Source organism: Phyllostomus discolor, chromosome 15 (assembly GCF_004126475.2).
Source record: "Phyllostomus discolor isolate MPI-MPIP mPhyDis1 chromosome 15, mPhyDis1.pri.v3, whole genome shotgun sequence".
NCBI classification, from domain to species: domain Eukaryota; kingdom Metazoa; phylum Chordata; class Mammalia; order Chiroptera; family Phyllostomidae; genus Phyllostomus; species Phyllostomus discolor.
This window is the reverse complement of record NC_040917.2, coordinates 21,752,420-21,772,188: the sequence shown is the minus strand read 5'-3', so window position 1 is coordinate 21,772,188 and position 19,769 is coordinate 21,752,420.

The window sequence follows — 19,769 nt, the reverse complement described above, 5'->3', positions numbered from 1 at the left end:
ATTCTCTTCATTTAATTCTAACAACAACACTAGGTTATGGATTGTTATTCCTATTTTCTTGGTGAAAAGCAGGTCCAGTGTGATTTGTCCAACGACCAGAAATCACAAAGCAAGAAGTTGAAAGACCAAGATTCCAACACAGGCTGTTCTGCAAATCACAGAACTGCCACTAGGACTTTTTCCAGAAAAGTCTTGGGGGCCTGATTATCCAGAGCCTCTGGGGCCCAGACACCAGGGGGGCGACACACGTGGCACCGGTGGACACGGAACGGCAGCCAACCTCTGGCACATGAGGAAACTCAGCAATGCTCCCAGCCCTGCGCACACAGGTAAGGAAGTGCCCAACTAGGGTTTTACCCAGAGACGCCCTGTGCCCGGCAGGTGTTGGCACCGAAGTCCCATCGGCCAGGATCAAATTATCCTAGTTTCAGCTGTCAGGGTGACCCTTCTCTCTGCTCTTGCCTTCCCCCACCATAGAGAAGTAACAGCAATGCTTTTCTCTGAGAGTTGTGTCTAAGGTACCATGGCTGCAACCCAAGCAAACGCACTGTGCAAATTCCACAGCACTACACAGATTCAAAGGGTAAATTATCAACACAATTCTCACATTTCTATGTCTCATATATTACCAGCTGTTACCTAGACAATAGACAACAGACAATATAATCTAGCTTAATACAACATACCTTTGCTTATATATGGGGGGGAACACATTTCACTTTTCCTGAATTGGGCTGTACGCAAACATTTTTGCTCACTATTACTTTAGGAATTTGATAACTTTTAATAAAAATAACTTTACTGTCAAAATCTTATTTAGAGCCAAAGGTTGAAAGATGTATATGTGAAATCATATTTTAAAAGGCAGGGCGTTAACTTTCTTTTTTGATATGCCTAATTTATATATTTAAATTAGGAATTAATTGAACTCAGTAAATTCAATGAAACCTGACATTCTGAACGTCAAAAATATATACTGAGAATACATTTTCTCCCAGAACACCTCCTTGCTGCTCTAGCTACTCCGATGACCAGCACACTTTGACTTTGCTTCCTATGGCTGGAAGCTCAAGTGGAATTTAGCAAGTTAAAACAGGATTCAAGAGATCCTTGTCAGCTCAAGAGAAAATGTTGAAATAGGTGATGAGCTTTTTAACAAAGTATTTGTCAGTCACAGTGTGCATTCAATATTATTTTGTACTAGTCAGGTGTGCAACATAGTGGTTACACAATCATACACTTTACACAGCAATCCCCCCTGATATCTGCAGTACCCACCTGGCACCCCACATAGTTATCACAATATTACTGTTGCTATTCCTACGCTGTGCTTTACATCCCAGTGACTATTCTGTAACTGCCAGGTAGTGCTTCTTAACCCTTTTGCTTTTTTCACCTGGCTCCTCACCCTGCCCCTCGGGCAACTATCAGTCTGTTCTCAGCATCTAGGAGGATGTTCCTATTTTTTGTTGTTGTTCATTTATTTTACTCTTATGTTTGCATGTGTAAGTGAAATCACACAGTATTTGTCTTTCTCTGTCTGACTTGCTTCATGTAGAATAATACCCTCTAGGTCCATTCATGCTGTTGCAAATAGTAAGATTTCTGTTTTATGGCCAAGTAATATTCCATTGTGTAAATGCACCACAGCTTTTTATCCACTTGTCTACTGATGGGCACTTGGACTGCTTCTATATCTTGGCTACTGTAAATAATGCTGCAATGAACATAGGGGTGAGTATATTTTTCAAATTAGTGTTTTGGGTTTCTTTGGATATACATATAGAAGTGTTATCACTGGGTCATTAAGGCAGTTTCATTTTACATTTTTGAGGAAACTCCACACTGTTTTCCACAGTGGCTGCACCAGTCTGCCTTCCCACCGACAGTGCACTAGGGTGGTCTCAGCAACACTCGGTGTTTGTTGGTTTACTGATGATAGCCGTTCTGACAGGTGTGAGGTGATGTCTCGTTGTGGTTTTAATTTGCATTTCTTTACTGATTAGTTATGTTGAGCATCTTTTTATGTGTCTATGGGCCCTCTGCATGTCCTCTTTGCTAGTGTCTATTTGGATCCTCTGCCCACTTTTTAGTTGGATTTTTTTTTTGTTTGGTGTTGAGTTTTATAAGTTCTTTGTAAATTTTGGACATTGACCCCAATAGGATGTATCATTAGCAAGTATCTTCTCACATTCAGTGTGTTGTTTTTGTCTTAATTGATGGTTTCCTTTGCTGTGCAAACCTTTTCAGTTTGATGTATTCCCATTTGTTTATTTTTTTTGGCAAAAATAAACAAATGCAGACATGCTTCTCATGGCTGATGAGATATAGTCAGAAAAATACTGCTAAGAAATACAGCAGATATTTGATTGCCAGTGTTTTCTTCTAGTTTTATAGTTTTAAGTCTTACATTTAAGCCTCTAATTTATTTTGAGTTTATTCTTGTACTTGATGTAAGAAGGTGGTCTAGTTTTATTCTTTTACATGTATCTGACCAATTTCCCAGCAGCTGATGGTAATTTCTATCTGCATTTAAATCATGCAGGAAGCCCTGGCTGCTGTGGCTCAGTGGATTGGGTGCTGGCCTGCGAACCAAAGGGTCACCGGTTGGATTCCCAGTCAGGGCACAGGCCTGGGTTGTGGGCCAGCCCCCCCAGTAGGGGGCGTGTGAGAGGCAACCACACATTGATGCTTCTCTCCCCCTCTTTCTGCCTCCCTTCCTCTCTCTCTAAAAATAAATAAAATATTTTAACAAATAAATAATGCAAGAAAATTCATTTTCTCTTTTTCTTTTTTCTGGTTCTTGTCAGTAATGAAAGAATATTTTGGAAGGAACCAAGACCACCTCCTGCCCTGTAACTATACATGGGTTCGCTTGTTGTTTGTGTAAATGAACCTTCTCCTTTTCTTATAGAGGACGCTGAAAGTCTCTTCAGTATGAACGGGCCCAAAATTTACACATTTCAAGAATATAAGCCACTTGGAACAACTTGAAAACAAACAAATACACACACACACGTATATTTTGCTGAAGTGTGAGTTACAGAAGATAGGAATTCAACTGGAAAGTTGAAAATTTGGGAAACCTAGTAGAAAATACAACTTTAAATAATAAACATGGCTTAAGATTTTAGGAAGCTATGGATAGGTCTCCCAAATCGATGTGGCCATTGAAAACTTTACCTTTATACTCCCATTCTGATTTGGTGCCTGAATCATTTAATTTGACTAGTAATCCTTGACCAAAATTGCATTTCCCTCTGGTCATAGGTATGGTATTTATAATTTGAAGCCACAGTATCACAGATGTTAAGCCTGTGGAATTCTTTTCTAACTTTTATCTTCTTCTAAAAAATATTTTATTTATTTTTTAGAGATGGAAAGGGAGAGAGAAGAGAGAAACATCAATGTGTGGTTGCCTCTCACACGCCCCCTACTGGGGACCTGACCCACAACCCAGGCATGCGCTCTGACTGGGAATCAAACCAGTGACCCTTTGGTTCTCAGGCTAGCACTCAATCCACTGAGCCACACTGGCCAGGACAAGCTTGTGGAATTCTTAGGCAATAATAGTGCAAGGGGCTGAATTTTTCAAACCCAAGAGTTGACAAGTTGCCACGCCTGTGTACTATCTGCTATTCTACTGCTATCGGCATTCTATCGTCCTCTCCACCGCCTATGTGATCAGATTTATACTTCTATCTCCAGGATCTCCTAGAGATAGAAATATAAATTGTAATTCAATCACCTGTTAATATTTCAATATTTGGTAAATCCATGACAGCTGGAAATTTTTCCATCTCCATTAACATGAAACCAACATCAGCTATTTTAATGAACTATGAATGGCTTATGAATTAGAATATCCATGTCAAATTATTTGCTATTGAGGACATGTGGTAAATGAGTACATATAAATGAAATTCAATCCGAAGCAAAAATTCCACACTTGAAATTATCTCCTGTTCTAGCAATCAGACTAACCGTTTAATGACCAAAGTACTATTTCAGGCTGTGATTATACAAGGTAATTATCGCATAAGGACTATACTACATGATGCTTGGTTAATGTAATATCTGTGCAGTGCTTTCCATGAGTAAAGCACTGTGCTGAGGGCACAGGATTTCAAGGTCAGATAGTGACTTCAAGGTTAGATAGTGGCTTCTAACTTGACTCTCCCTCCAACCCAACCAGCATTATTATGGGCATAAAACACTCCTGAAAGGTCTTCAAAAACTGGCTAGTATGGGAGGGGTTTTTTTTCCATATTAGTGAGTCTAGCATATTGCTGGAAATCCACAATTTATCTTTTTTCTCTAATTTCCCTTCTTATTTTTCCAGGCCATTCTCTCGGCAGTCACCACAGTAAACTTTTAAGTTATAAACCTATTAAAATGGAAATGTTATAGATCTCTTCATAGGATAGGGAACTAACTCTTTAGTTGGCAGGTAATTCCTTTCTTAATCTAGCCCTTGGCTATTTCCCTGTCTTCCTCTTCCAAAGGGTTTATTTCATACCAAACTAGGCAGCTTCCTGCCTCTGCCCCTGGCGTCTTTTATTCCTTCACCACTGATTGTCTTCTAAAAAAAACAATAGTAATTGTCATTCATGAGTCAGATGAAAAGTTATCCCGCCTATCAAGTTTTTCTTCATCTTCTATACTCCACTTGCGGCAAGGTGAAAATGCAGAAGGAAAAAAAAACACCTTGCATTTTTTTTTCTTTTTATATTCTCAGCCAAGGACATTTTTTCATGACTTTTAGAGAGGAAGGGAGAGAGAAAAACACTGATGCAAGAGAGAAGCATTGACCAGTTGCCTCCCATACATGGCTGGACCAGGGATAGAACCCGCTACCCAGGCATGCGTCCTGACTGGGAATTTAACCTGCAGCCTTTCAGACATGGGGCGATGCTCCAACTGAACCACTCCGGCCTCGGTAAACCCAACTTCCTGATATTTTCCTGTACTAATTTTTTTATATCTCTTAGATTGTAGATTCCTAGAAGGTAGAAACCATACACCCACAATTCTCTTTTCATACCTTTTCTATACCCTATTAACAAGCCTGAATCAAAGGTTCCATACCCAGCACACTTTATAAATCCAATCAACTGCTGGATCAGTGAATGAATGTGGTGGAAAGTTAGCTCTGCATGCAAACGTTCTACAAAAAAATAGTTCCTATTTGTAACTATTTTAACCTCGTGTCTTTTTATACTTGCACTGATTTTAAATTTTGAGATCTTCAACTAAGTGTGAACATTATGAAATGAGTAGTATTTTTTCTTCTAAATTGAAACATCATCCAATCTTTTGAATAATATTCACTGATCATTACATCAACAACATATGGTGGGTCCCAATGCCAGAACTTGGTATTACTCACTTGAGACATTTCCTTCATCTTTTACTGTTTAATAAAGGATGATGGCTCAAACATCTACTTCAAAGTAAATTTAGATGTCCTTTCCCAAGGAGCCATCATTGTACAACTTGACACAAGAGGGAAGAGGATGGAAAAGGAGTCACTCAAGAAATTCACTTCCTTGAATTTCCTACAACAGAGCTAATAGATTTTTTACATACATTTTTTTTGTGGAAAATCGCAATGACCACAATAGTCATTCTATTATTAAGTATTATTTCATAAATCTTTTAAAGTACGTGGTTGATATTTGCTACGTCATATAGTGGATAAGCCTCCTCCAATTTGAGGCTACTAAAGGCCAGCAGCACGAATATGTTAAAAACACAGTCACACCTTTGTGTCTTTTTAAAACTAAAATTTATTCATGCCAAATAACTTTGCTTCATTTTCAGACTCTCTGAAGTTTATGTAGCAATGACACATAGCTTTAATAAATATAAAAGCATATCTTTCTTTAAAAGAAAACTTTTTTAAAAGAGATTTTATTTATTTATTTTTAGAGAGGGAAGGGAGGGAGAAAGAGAGAGAGAGAGAAACATCAATGTGCAGTTGCTGGGGGCCGTGGCCTGCAACCTAGGCATGTGCCCTGACTGGGAATCGAACCTGCGATGCCTGGTTTGCAGCCCATGCTCAATCCACTGACCTATGCCAGCCAGGGCAAAAGAAAACTTTTAAACATTGAATAATGAAAAGCATTTTACTTAAGTCATTTAAATGCAGATCAGAGTTGCAAAGTGCCTGAGCAAAAATAATAAAAGTGTTCTATTTACTATTTATAAAGAGGTGTTGAGTGTGTTAAATGTCTTGTCTCAGTTATACTTGGGAAAACTCTACTATGATCTTCTTGAGTTGAAGAACTCTACACTCTAGTGTATTAACTGTCTTGTTTCATTTGGCCAGAAAATAAGATAGTTTATATAATACATATGCCTTATGTAATGTGTATTATATAATAATTTATACTTGTTCCTTGTCCCCCAAAACAACTTTTTCCAGATCTGTTAAAATCACAAATAATTTAAAGGATGCCTCATTCTAATAAAAATGTTCTCATTAATTAGCATATTATATGTAATCATTATTTTCTTTTGAAATAACACACTTCTAGATCAGGTATACTAATCACAAGTACTTGTATTGTTTTACCAGGAAGTGAAAATATATGAAGCAGAATAGCAAGAATTGGATTGTAGAGTGATGCCCCACTAAATAAATTCAAATATTGCTTTGTTGTTTCTGTTATTATTTAATATTAGACCAGGTTTTTAAAAGAAAAGGAAAATTGGGGGAAAACCTTAAAACAGGTTTCTGCTGTTCAACTTACTTCAGTACAACCAACAATGAAGCAAAGCTATTCGGTAAAAAGTAAGGAATCTGAACCAGGTAGAGACTGCAGTTAATCATAATGTTACAACACATAGTAATCGTAACGAAGGTTATTGGCATAAGATGTTAATAATAGGGAAAACTGGGAGTGGGGTACAGAAACACTTTCCTATGTTTATCATTTTTCTGTAAATCTCAATCTGTTATAGAGAAAAACTGTTTTAGAATTCATCATCCTTAGGATATTTATTCAATGCATTACTAGAAGTTTCATAGGTACAACTCATTTTCAAGCAAAAATGTCAACTTCTAAATATCTACCCAGGAACACATTGTTACTTTTTACTGTCGACTCCTTCAGATTCACTTTCCCCTTTTCCCTGCGTGTTGTACAAAGCTTCCCTGCTAGATTACTTTCCTTCCCTCACGTGTAGGTAAGTGTGGCTGTGGGTCTAAATTCTCACCAATGAAATGAGATCGGAAATCCCACAGGCCACGCCCAATGCACGTGTTTAAAGGAAACTCAGCCTCGGCTCTCGGTTGCTTACCCACGCCCTGCGTGCGAGTGGCCCTGAGTGGAACTTCCTAGAAAGTCGGGTTTCCAGGGAGCAGAGCCCCAGCTATCCCTGAAGGAACACTCTGGCAGATCCTGCACCCCCATCCTACACATTAACTAAGAGGAAAATAACTCTATCTCTTTTTGTGAGCCGTTCCATTTTAAGGCATGTTAAAATTCTGGTTCAGCTTTCATTCTAATATAATAATGTACCCTACGCATTGCTTCTCTCCCGTATGTCCTCCAATCGAATACATAACTACCCTAATGCACTTTCATAGGAATGGGCCCAACGCTCACCGTTTACACAATATAGAAATGCTTTTCAGTGTATTCAGTAACTTAGCAGGAACTAAATAGTTGTTGTGTGTTTTTTTTTTGGTAAGAATATCATCTAGAAATGCAAACCTTATACCCCTTTTATGGCCTAGAACTGTTTTGCTGTAATGCTTTTTGATGGAGCTTTTTGTACATTTCGCGCACAAGCACAGTAAGTCACGGAAAAGGCCATCCGATACCTTCTGCGGGTGCAATAGCACATCCGTCACGGTCATTACCGTGGCACATACTCTTGTTTTGCTGCATACTAAGCGACTCTGTATCGCTCAAGCCTCACGTTTACGCCACTTCCCACAAGCCTCAGCCTATTATTTAGGTACAAGGCATTTACATACGGTTGTTCTAAACCTTTTTTGAAAAACACATTACTCCTGGTTAAAGTGGACACTGAAAGGGATTTGGGATGCACTAAAATGTGCATGAATTAAAACGACTTTTTCCAGGAGTGATTTGAAACCCGCGGTGATGAGGGGACCTGAGATTGTGTACCTGTGTAACATATGGTTTGGTCAAATATGATTTATACCTATGAAAATTGGACTCCGCTGGGCTCCTAGTTACCTACTTTTGACTCTTGTGAGCCAAGGATTTTAAAAGGATGTTCTAATCTTTGGGAGAGTTTACCTAATTATTAACTATTTACTAGGCTGGGCCAGTCTCATTCTCTTAATAGCCTTGATGACATGCGTCAAACTGAAATCAAAAGATTTAACTTTGTTTTCATTCTGTTGGCACAGTTATTAAACCACACATTCGCTGATTCAACAAAAAATGCACCATGCCCCAACCACGTGCCTGTCATGTGCTAGGTATTAAGAACAGTGCAGAGGAAAGAGTATCACACTGTGGCTGGGTTGACTATCTTCGGGTAATGTTCATTCTTTCCTTCCCCTACCATTGCAACTCCTGAGTTCTGGCTGGCACTGGCTACCCATCAAGAAAGCACGTCCCCCAGCATTACCTGTGACCTGTTGTGCTATCTGGCCAGATCTGGCTAATAGGAGGTGACAAGAAGGGATGTGTGTTTGGCTCATTTTCTCAGAGCCAGCTCCATCATTTTCAGGGTTCAGTGCAAAACAAAAATGCAGGAGCGTGGTGAGAATTTAGAGACGGTGAGAGTAGCACATTAAGCCACACGCAGGTCCTTCCACATGAGGTAGGGGTGGTCCCTGGAATGGCCCAAGGTGGCACATCCACGAAGCTGACTCTGCATGCTCTTCGCAGGCACAGGGCAGCTTGTCCGTCCTTGAACTTCTACCTCTTCCCCACATGCTGGGACAAAGTAACTACTCCTGGCCCTGGAAGAGCCGTGCACCCAGAGGTAAAAGCCACGTGTTTGAGATGAAATCGATACCCATGATCCCTGGACTAATGACCTATTTTTTCATCATTACAGGGCACTTTGTAAATATGACCTAACAAAATTGAAACTATGTTATTTGAACACACACACAGAAATTAAAGCTGAATTGGTAAACTGATCCGATGTTATTTCTTCAAGGGGCCCTCCACTGCCTTCAATAGGGGCGCACCCAGGTTCGCCATACCCTGCGTTCTAAAGACGTGTTTCTCTCCTATTTAATTCGATGTACCGAATCATTAATTGCATTAATTAATGTGGATGTCAGTTATGTCAAACCGTTGACACATATAAAATTTACATACTGTTTCCACATCGGCTGACTCCATTACTCTCGTTACCATCACTGTCCGGACTTACACAGTCTGTGCAGCGTCTTCCAGGCGGTGGCAAGTGGCCTGGGTGGGTGGACGGTAGGTGACACGAGGCACCGCCATCCCCTTCGAGGACAGTAACATCAAAGCCATGTGACAGAGGATAACACATTCACTTTTACCTATTCATGTGCAATTGGCCCTTGAAGAACACAGGTGTAAACAGCACGGGCCCACTTGCACATGGATTTGTTTTCAATAAATGCCTGTCCACTTTTGATCTGTGGCTGGGGGGGCCTGGATGCAGAGGACCGATTGCACGCATTGATCTACCCCGTGTTACCCAGGGACTTGAGCACCCACAGAGTGTGGTACCTGCGGGGGTCCTGGAACGGATTTCCCACAGGTACCAATGGGTGATGGGTAAGTTTTCGGGGAGCCAAAAGTTATATGCAGATTTTCAACAGTGAGGGGGCTGGTCCCCCTAAACCCTGAGTTATTCAAGGGTCTACTGTAGATTGACAGATGCATATATAAGTGGTAGCTAGGTAAATACAAGTCAATACAGTGTGAAAATACATAGGGAAAAAACCTAAGTTGTAATGTAACAGGGTTTTGTTTGTTTGTTTTTTTAAAATAAGATGATTTCTTCTAACTGAAACCCATGTAAACAGTACAAATTAATGGCACGTCTGGTTGAAACCAGGCTGAAGTACCATGTAGGAAGCTGAGGCCTCGTCTCTTCACCGTGGCGGAGACCTTTTGGGTGGCGCCTGACTCATTTCCATGGACCTTGAGCAGTGGGAACGTACAGTAAAACACTACTCTTTTCATAGTAAATTGCAGTCAGGGACTCTAGTGTTTTTGTGCTCAGCATGGTGTTACAATAATTAAGCCACTCAGTTCCTCTGGGTCCTGAGTTCCTCCCATGTACACTTAATGTCTATTTTTGCTCTGAGTTCTCTTCCAACTGAAAAATTCCTAAGGCTTCATGTGCAAACTGATTCAAACAGTAGAGCCCTCTTGGGTAAGAGGGGCCCCAAATCTCAATGGTGGTGATGGCCACACGTTGAGTGTTCAGATGGGAGTGGGATCTTAATGGGTGAGGAGGGCACGAGGGCACAGTCCAGATAAAGCAGGTGCCCTGTCATCTGGGAAGGCGATGCAGACCCTGGCCACAAGGGACACCTGTCATGGCTTGAAAGTTTCATTTTCACGTTTGAGTCAAATGCTTTGATTTTTGGAAAAGTCAACATTGTTTTTTGAGCACTGTTGAATGCAATGATTGCCTCAGTTTTTCAGGGAGAGTTAAACATTAATGCCACTCTCCATTGGCAAGCGTCCCTGGTACACAATCTGATATAGCTGGCTTTTTTGCAGGAACAAAGGCACAATTGAGTTTGCCAATACAGCCGTTGCCAAAACCATGATGCCTACTGCCCCGTGATAATGGAAGGGTGGGATGGGCTAGAAGGGAAATGCAATGCATGATTCATTAGATCAACTTATTTTGTACCATAAATTAAATTCCCCCAAATTTTCATTAGTCATGTTGAATACAGGGATCACAGAGAAGTATATCTGAATTTTAGAGAAAAGATACCTATCCGAAAGATGGATTACTAAAAATGAGCGCCATATATTTATCTGTCTATGCAGGATTTTTTTTTAAAGATTTTATTTATTTATTTTTAGAGAGGGAAGGGAGGGAGAGAGAGAGAAACATCAATGTGCGGTTGCTGGGGGTCATGGTCTGCAACCCAGGCATGTACCCTGACTGGAGGATTTTTTTTTTATTTTAAAAAAGGCCAACAAAACAGGGCAATGCTGTAACCTTTCTAATGGCCTTGACATTCGCAGAGGTTGAACGTCTCCATGAAATCTGCTCCTATGGATTCTGAAGAAAGGGGGTGCCCAGGCGTCCTAACTCATCCCTAGTGCCCCAGGGCCATCCAGGGGCATGCAGGCCCTGCTCGGCCCATTTCCTCTTTTTCATTTAAAGATTTTATTTATTTATTTTTAGAAAGAGGGGAAGAAAGAGAGGGAGAGGAGCATTCACGTGTGGTTGCTGCCTACACACCAAAACCCAGGCATGTGCCTGCCTTCCCTCTTTGAAATATTCTTGTTCCATGTCAACATGTCTGAAACCCATCCCTCCTAACAGGTAGCACCAGCACAGTAGTCTTCTTTTCCTTTCCCCAAATGAGCAGTTTTTAATTGCCATAGACTGAATGCTTGTGTCCCGCCAATTCGTGTGTTGAAGCGAATTCCCAGTGAGACATAGAATTAGGAAGCGGGGGCCTGCGGAGGGGAGGGCGTCAGAGGGCTGGAGTCCCCGTGAACGGAGTCAGTGCCCCTGTGAAGGGGACAGAGAGAGCTCCCGGACCCCTCTTACCTGGCGAGGACACAGGGACAAGACGTTTGTCTATGCAGACTATCCGAAGACACCGAATCCTCCTGCGCCTTGACCTTGGACTCCCCAGCCTTCAGATCTGTAAGAAATAAGTGATTTTTGTTGAAGCCACCCGATCTATGCTATTTTATTATAACGGTTTGAACACAAACTAAAACATGTATAAAGTGGGTAAAACTTTTAAAAATCACTGCTGTCTTAAAAATCATAAATGTAGCTATGCCCCAAGTGGTAATGAAAGATTTTCATGTCTCTTATTTATTCAGTAACAGACATTTGTCAGGAACTAAATGCCTGGCATAGTTGTAAGTATTGTGCAAATACTTACACATTTAGTTCACAGAGCAACCCAGGAACGTCTGTTTTTAGCACTAGTGTACAGATTGAACCAACCAAGGCAGAGAAAGGTGAAACAATTTACCCAAGATCACCCAGCCGGCAAGTAATAGAACCAGAATTAAACAGAGGCATTTTAGTTGAGAGTATGTTCATACTTCTCATCTCTTCAAAAAGTTGCAGTATCATATATTACATGTATTTATACGCATCCTTTATAGCAACTTCATTCATGGCCACTCTTTATATCAGGAAAACCTTAGAGACCAAAAGTGGCTCATGTTGCTGGGTTCACAGCAATAACTGCAGCAAATCTGTAAAGTGTATTAATAATCATCCATTCACTTCAATTACCTCACGCATTACACTTGTGTTTTTTAAACGATAATTGAGCGTTTCTGCATGATAGTATGAAAACCCTGGAAATTAATTTTCCTTTCGCCATATGCAAATTATCGCATCCTTAATACTGTAACTAATTTACTCTCTGAGATACTAACCATTCCCCTTGGGCCCTTAGTTCTTAATTTCTTGCCTTCTCGGCTCCTTCACTCGGCATCCTTCGCTCTGTGGCTTTTATTTGTTTGCATTCGAAGCCAAATTCCTAGGAAGTTAGTAACTACTGTTTTCCTGTGGCTGCTGTAACAAATGACCACCAACTCGGTGCCTAAAACAATTTACATTTACTTTCTCACATTTCTGGAGGCCAGAAGTAAGAAATCAGTGTCGAGGAGCAGGCAGGGCCCCATGCGCCGCAGAGGCTCTTGGGAAGAATCTATTCCTGGCTCTCTCCCAGCTTTGGGGGGTAGGGGGGTGCTGTCTGCCATTTCAGCTGCTGGAAACCTTCCTCCCCACTGCTGACCCCACCCTGTGTGTGGACTCACACAGTAAAACTTAATGAAAGAATCTTCAGACCTAATGAAAGCCCTTCAAAATGCAAAACAAAGGAAAACAAAGATTGGACCACAGCTACAGGCAAAAAAAAGAAACATGAAAGAGAAAGAAGTTCTAGGAGGCAAGATGTGAATAGAACATAAATTTATCACCACAAAGAGTTAGGAAAAGAAATGGAAGTCTACTTGACCACAGGCAACGTTCTTATGGCCTTTCATTAAGAGAAGGCTCTTCTGTAATATAATTCAAGTTACAGGTACAGAGACACAGAGATGCATTCATGGCGTATTTCCCAATGCCGGTACATTTAAAAGCTCTGCCGCGCAAAACCACACTAAATAAATGGCTACGTTGTGACGTGTCAGGAACATGAGGTTTTTATCCTTCTTTCCTCTCACATGTAAACTGGTCCTTTAATTCAGTTTGTCCGGAGCAAATGCATGGGCTCTCTCCTCTCCGAGAGAACCGTCCTTTTGAGAGAGAAGCCGGGTGTGGTTGAACATTTTATAAAAGTAGCTCAGGGTGTAAAGATGGGCATAAAAGATGAATTTTGCAGGTGCGCATGCATCCTGTGCAAACAACAGGCAATCCTCCAGGTGAGCCAGCGTGGGCTGCTCCACAGGGAAGCATCCTTCGGCTTTAGAGTCGATCTCATTTGTGTGGCTTAGGCAGGGCTATCAGCAAAATGTGAAAATGTCTGTGTAGGCTGCTCTCACCCTATGGTCAACCGGCGCTGTGGCTGGGTGGGTCCTTGTGGTTTTTATTAGGATTGCAAGGCGCACCTCTGCAGCCACCACCAGGGGACTTTGGAAGAGACACATTTGCGTGGCGCACCTGGGGCCACAGAGCAAGGCCCTAGGTAGTGAGAGGGCCTGGTGGGGGTGGGGGGCTGGTGTCGAGGGTGGGTTCCAGGAGCTCCATGGTGAATTTCAAACATAACAGCAGGACTTTAAAGTGCAGGAAGAGAAGCGACAGGCCGCCCACATGGTCAGCTGGGAGGGGGTGGCCGGGCTCTTTATCCAGTCCTGGGCGGCTGGTAATGTGCTTCTACTTGAGATGGTCGCCTCGGGAGTGAACAGCCGGGCAACAAAGCTTCTCATCACTGATAAGAAAGCTTAACTCTAAGGGCTCACACTACCAAGTCCGTTGGTTGTGTGTGTGTGTGTGTGTGTGTGTGTGTGTTGGACTATTTCTTAATTTTTCTTGGTGGGCCAACATCGGATTTCAATTCATGCAGTTTGGTGCCTCTTAAGCTCTACTTTCTCTTTCTGTTGTATTTCAGCTTCTCCAATTCCATTTTCCTTTTTCCTTTTGTAATCACTAGTTTGGAGAATAACAATTTATTGCATCACCATTTATCACCCGTGTTTCTGTCGTCTCGCTGGTTGTTTGTTTTAATCTAGTTGCTTTTTTCTCTAAATTCTGGGTGTTAATTATATCTTTTATATCACAATTATTTTTCCTGTAGTATTGTTTCTGACCGAAACTTCTCATAATACTAATATTTGCTCTACAAGTATTTTTAGTTTAAAAATATGTCATTCACCTTGTTTTTCCCCGAGTCTCAATGTCCCTTTAAATCAACTGTTTATTTACTATGCCTTTTCCTCTCCTGTCTCCTATAATCCATTCTTGTCTCAAATGTAACAATGTGAAAAGCAGACACTTTCTCATATTTATTCTGTGTGCAGTATTAAATCTATTTCAAAATGCAACAGCTATTGAGTATTGAGATTGTGATAAGTTACATTTTCCTTTCTTTAGATGGTAGGACCATATCATAACACCCCTTCTGATTTTTTTAAAAAATTCATTGTCCTGATTATCCATTTATGACTGACGGGAGAGCTATTCAGGCCTGCCGTTCCCCAAGAACTGGCCTACGGGATTATTTTGTCCTCACTTCTTAAACATGCGACTGCTTTAAGAATCCTCCCTCAAAGACTTGAAGGCTGGTAAATACACACAGCTACCTCCCCCATGGTTTTTCAGGTTCTAATTAGTATGATGATCCACTTCCCCCAAGAGGGACCTGTTTCTTCTCTTACCGGAAATGTCTGACATTAGATTTCATCCCTAAAACAGTAATGCACATACAATACAATACAATACAATACAATGCAAATACAATACATACAATGCAAATACAATAAAATCATGTAAATAAATAAAAAACAAATAAAAGCCCCAGCAGTTCTGTGTCCTGTCTCTTGCCTTTAAAAAGTAAGTGAAAATGATAAATCCCACAGTTACGTTGTTATAAAATGTATTCGGTTCCGGTCTCTTTCCATAGTGACCTTCCTCATAGGCAATGACTTGTCTCCCTACAGTACTAACTGTCCTTTTTTTAACGTGACAATCTTTTTTTTTCAGAATTTTGCTGAGACCATTTAACATTAAGTCTGAAAAGATCACTTTAACAAGATAAAACACTATAGTATGCAAGTGAACAAGAAAATACTCATTTCTCGAAGTTGTCCATCACTTTATGGTGCATACGTGTTTGTCAGACAATGCGTGAGCAAGATGAGTGGACAGGTAACTGTAGGCAGAGCGGCCACACATATCACAGGTAATCTTGTTTGAACGCCGGTTTGGGAACTGAAGAACTTTCAAGAGCTTACACGTTGCCAGAGCGTCAGGCATTCACACAGTTCTCGTATTCTTGCTTCCTACTTTTTAAAAAATACAGTCCTCCCTCTGGTTTCTATACTCTGCCTATCTAAGTGAGAGGGCATTGGCTTAGACCCCTCGGCTTTGCTCGGAAGAACCCACATTAATCACTGCTCGTCAATATTCGTCATGGTAACAGCTGCTGTTGGTAGTGCCATTTATTCTTTCTCACCTTCTCTGCTTGGCTGTCAAGTGAAAAACGTTTATGGTTCTTGAGGGAATGATCCTTCTCTATGACCATCTCCTTTGAGAAAAAAAAGTGTCTTCTCTTCAGCGTATTCTGGCTTTGGTATTTCCTTGTAAATGTAATGGCACCGATGCAACAATTAATAGTCTCCTTTAATTGAGTTCATTTATAACAGAGTGGAGTTAAACCAACCAAAAAGCCATTTAACAGAACCCTGAACTCTAATAGCATTTCGAGTGCTTTTAAAGATGATTAAAAAAAACCTTACATAGTCTTGTGAAGATCATATTTGCGCATTGTGTGACTTACACTTTGACTATAATAACACCCTAGTCCTCTCCAATAAATATTTGGATTACTTTAGTTTTACATGCTAGTAAATGATGTTTTGGGTATCTTTTGAGTTAATCAGTTTTTATTGCTGCAATCTTCTTTAATGGTCTCTTACACTCCTGGTTTAATAAAGACTTGGGGTCCTTTGCCAGCTTTTATGGCCAATCCACCCAACATCTTAGCTCATGGAAAGGATACATTTATCCGAAAGAGTGGAGGCTGAGCTTCAAATCATCAAATGTACTTTAAAAAAAAAACAAAACTGGGGTGATACCAGGAGAGATTTCTGTCTTCTGGTAAGGGTGAATTTAGTGATTTTAGAGACATACCCTACCGAAAACTATTTTTAAAAAGCTGGACCACAATCGCTTTTAAAAAATTATTTTTGAGTTTCATTAAAATTGACAAAATAGTGAAACATGACCCACCACCAAACAGAAATCAGCATGTTAAAGAGGCAAACCCAAATCGATGCACCTGACTCACAGTTCTCCCCGGAGCAAGCGTCATCCATGGTGCACGCAGTGTGCAGCACCACTGACTCAATCAGTGATCAATCCTCCGCTCTTGGCTCTGCACCACCTTCCTCCGCCCGGCTTCGCGAGGCCTGAAGCAGGCAGACCCCGCAGCCACCTCTCCCTTGCCAGCGGGCCCAGGGCTGGGCCCTGGACAGAGGGCAGGGGAGGGGCACCACAAGACACCGGAGAGGGGGCTGCCTCTGCTGGTTCCATCGTTTGTCGTTGACTTTCCGTTTCCTTTACAAACTCTATATTATTTATTGGCATTTTCAAGTCTTTACGAACTCAAAAATCTGAGTTATCTATGGACTGGCTTCTAGTAGCGTTTATTATTTTTTTTGTCGTGGTAGTGGTGATATTTTCCTGATGCTTTGTGTATCTGATGACCACCAACAAACAGAACCTGGGACAGTTGTGTTGTGACGTCACAAAGGCTCCTTCAGGCCACTCCTCCTCCCGACTGGGGGGCGGTCCACTGCCTCAGTTAGCCGGGAAGGAGCCCAGGCGGGGCGGGGCTTCAGTTTGGGGAAGATGCACGCCACACGCGATTTGTTTCTGCTCTTCGAAAGGGATCCTCTTGGCTTTTCGCTGGAGAGCAGGAAGGGCCTGTATCTCTAGAGCAGCGAGAGACTGCCAAGTGCAGGCCTGCCGTGGGGCAACTTCTCAATCATTCCTTACCCTTTACCCCCGCGGGTCAAAGATGTAACAAAGGGCCGGCGGGGCTGTTGGAAACAACGGCTGGAATGGAGGCAAGGAGCACCTGCCTTCAGGTGCGTTTGTCTCCCGAGCACTGCCAGACGAAAGGGATCTCACGCCGTCCAGCACCAGGCCAGTCCGCCCCAGGAGTCAGCCAGAATAGGGGCAAAGGCGGTTTGAGATGCCTCCAGCTGTCTGCCCACCACGACGGTCCTGTGTCGCAGCTAGAGGCCTGTCCCCTGTTCTGGTCCCTCTGCTGGGGGCAGACTGGACCCTCGGCTTAGGTCCCGATTCAGCCCATGCCCTCTCGGGGCGAGGGGGGCAGCCGCGCCCCTGGGCCGGGCTCTGTCCTGCACAGGTGGTGCCAAGGGGAAAACGTCCCATTTCTGCAGTGTATCGGCATTTCCTTGCTGATTCGTTTGGCACCGTCGGAACCTTACAATGGAGCACATCCGGCCTGGAAGCGAAAGTGTTTGTTTTTCTTCATTGAGATGTCTTTCCTGACATTCACTCAATTTTCGTATCCAGTTTGAAAAGTTTTGATGATGGTCTATTGTATTGTAACCATCACCGCGATTGAGATTTCCAGCGCCCTGAGTATTTTCCTCGCCCTCACTAAAGGTGATCCCCCAGGGTAGATTTTGATTTAGTTTTTTCTTTTAGAGATAATTTTGTTTTCTTATGTAATTTCTTTCCCGAGTGCTATCAGTTCATTTCATCGCTCCTTTCTGTTGTTGTTGTTTGTTTGTTCTAAAATTTCTATTCTAAGTTTTGAATTTCTGACTTCTGGTACCCTGTCATATCTTTCATTGCTTACTTAATCATAATTAATTGATTTTGAAATATTATGTTAGAAATGTTCTCTACTTTGTGGTTGCATGTTTGGGTGGTGTTTTTAATAGCTAATTAATATTGATTATCTTCCACCGTTTCACTCGTATTGTTTCTTTTTTATGGATGATGCTTGACTTTACCCATTTATTTTAATTTGTGCTAATTTTTATTTCTGGGCCCAAAATGACAAGTGTTTATAAAGAGAGGGTGACATTCTAGGTACCCTTCCTGCTGGCAGTTAGATACAACTTCTTAAACACATGACACTTTTTCTTCTTTTTTTCATAAAGGTATTTGGTGAATTATATGATTTTGTAATGGAACCCTTACTTTACATCCCCTGATTTATTTTATTTTGTTTTGTTGTGTTTTATTTTAATCTCTTCACCATCAAGCCTCTCAGTGGTAGCTCCCTCTTCCAAGTTTCTTTCCTTTCCCTCGAGGAAGCCTCCTAAACAGCAGGATGACTGTAAACACACATTCCCGCTCAGCCTTTGGGCTCCCTGGTAGGCAGTGCTCTGGCCCAGTAGGTCTCAGACCATTTCTCAATGTGTCCTCTTTCAGGGTCAAAACTCTTTGCTTCTGCAGGTCACACTACACGTTTATCCACTATGAGTACTCTTTTCTTACTTCCACTTAATTTTTACCTTTCTCTAGGTAGACACGTGGAATTCAGAGCACCTTTGCTACCTTCAGGTCATATTTCCGTATATCGTGACCGAGTTCTGCAGGGACACAGACCCCAGAGCACACACACAGGGAGGGAGAACTGGGGGTGGGGAAGAGAGAGGGGTTATTGTGGGCACTGGCCCCCATGGTCTGGCAGCTGAGACACATACCACGATCTGCCGCCCGCAAGCTGAAATACAATTCAGTCCGAGGCTGAAGACCCGGGAACTAGGCGGGCTATTCAACGGAACAGGCTAAAGGCCCAAGATCCAAGAATGCCAAAGGTCAAGGGCAGGAGAAGATGAAGCCCCAGCTCAAGAGACAGAGAGAGAATTGACCCTCCATCTGCTTTTTTTGTTCTGCTCAGACCCTGGGTGGATTGGATGCCTCACTTCATATCGGTGAGGGCAAACCTTCTCGATTCATTCTACTGACTGGTTCAAATGTTGACCTCTTCTGGAAATAACTGCCCCTCCCCCCACATACACACAGACATACCTAGAAATAAAATCTCATAAGCTATTTGGGGAGCCCTTGGCCAGTCAAGTTGACACACAAAATTAAATAACATATAGGTAAAACAAATGAAGAAGTCTATGCCCTAGTTTTGATTTTTGGAGAAGGTGAGAGATTTCTTTAAGCAAGTTCCATATTTTGTACCTATTTCCTTAATTTCACTTGTATGTTGGGCAATTGAGGTCTTTATTTGAGAAAGTCAACTCCGTCCTCATTTCTACAGGGTCTGGCAGAAGTAACGCCCGCCTGAGTGTGGTTGGCTGGGTGATAATATGGGTGTAATAATTTATCATTTTAATTTGAATATTTCACCTAATATGTCATACAGTGTGCTTGAGTGTGATATTGTTATATTACAGAATCACATGCTTATG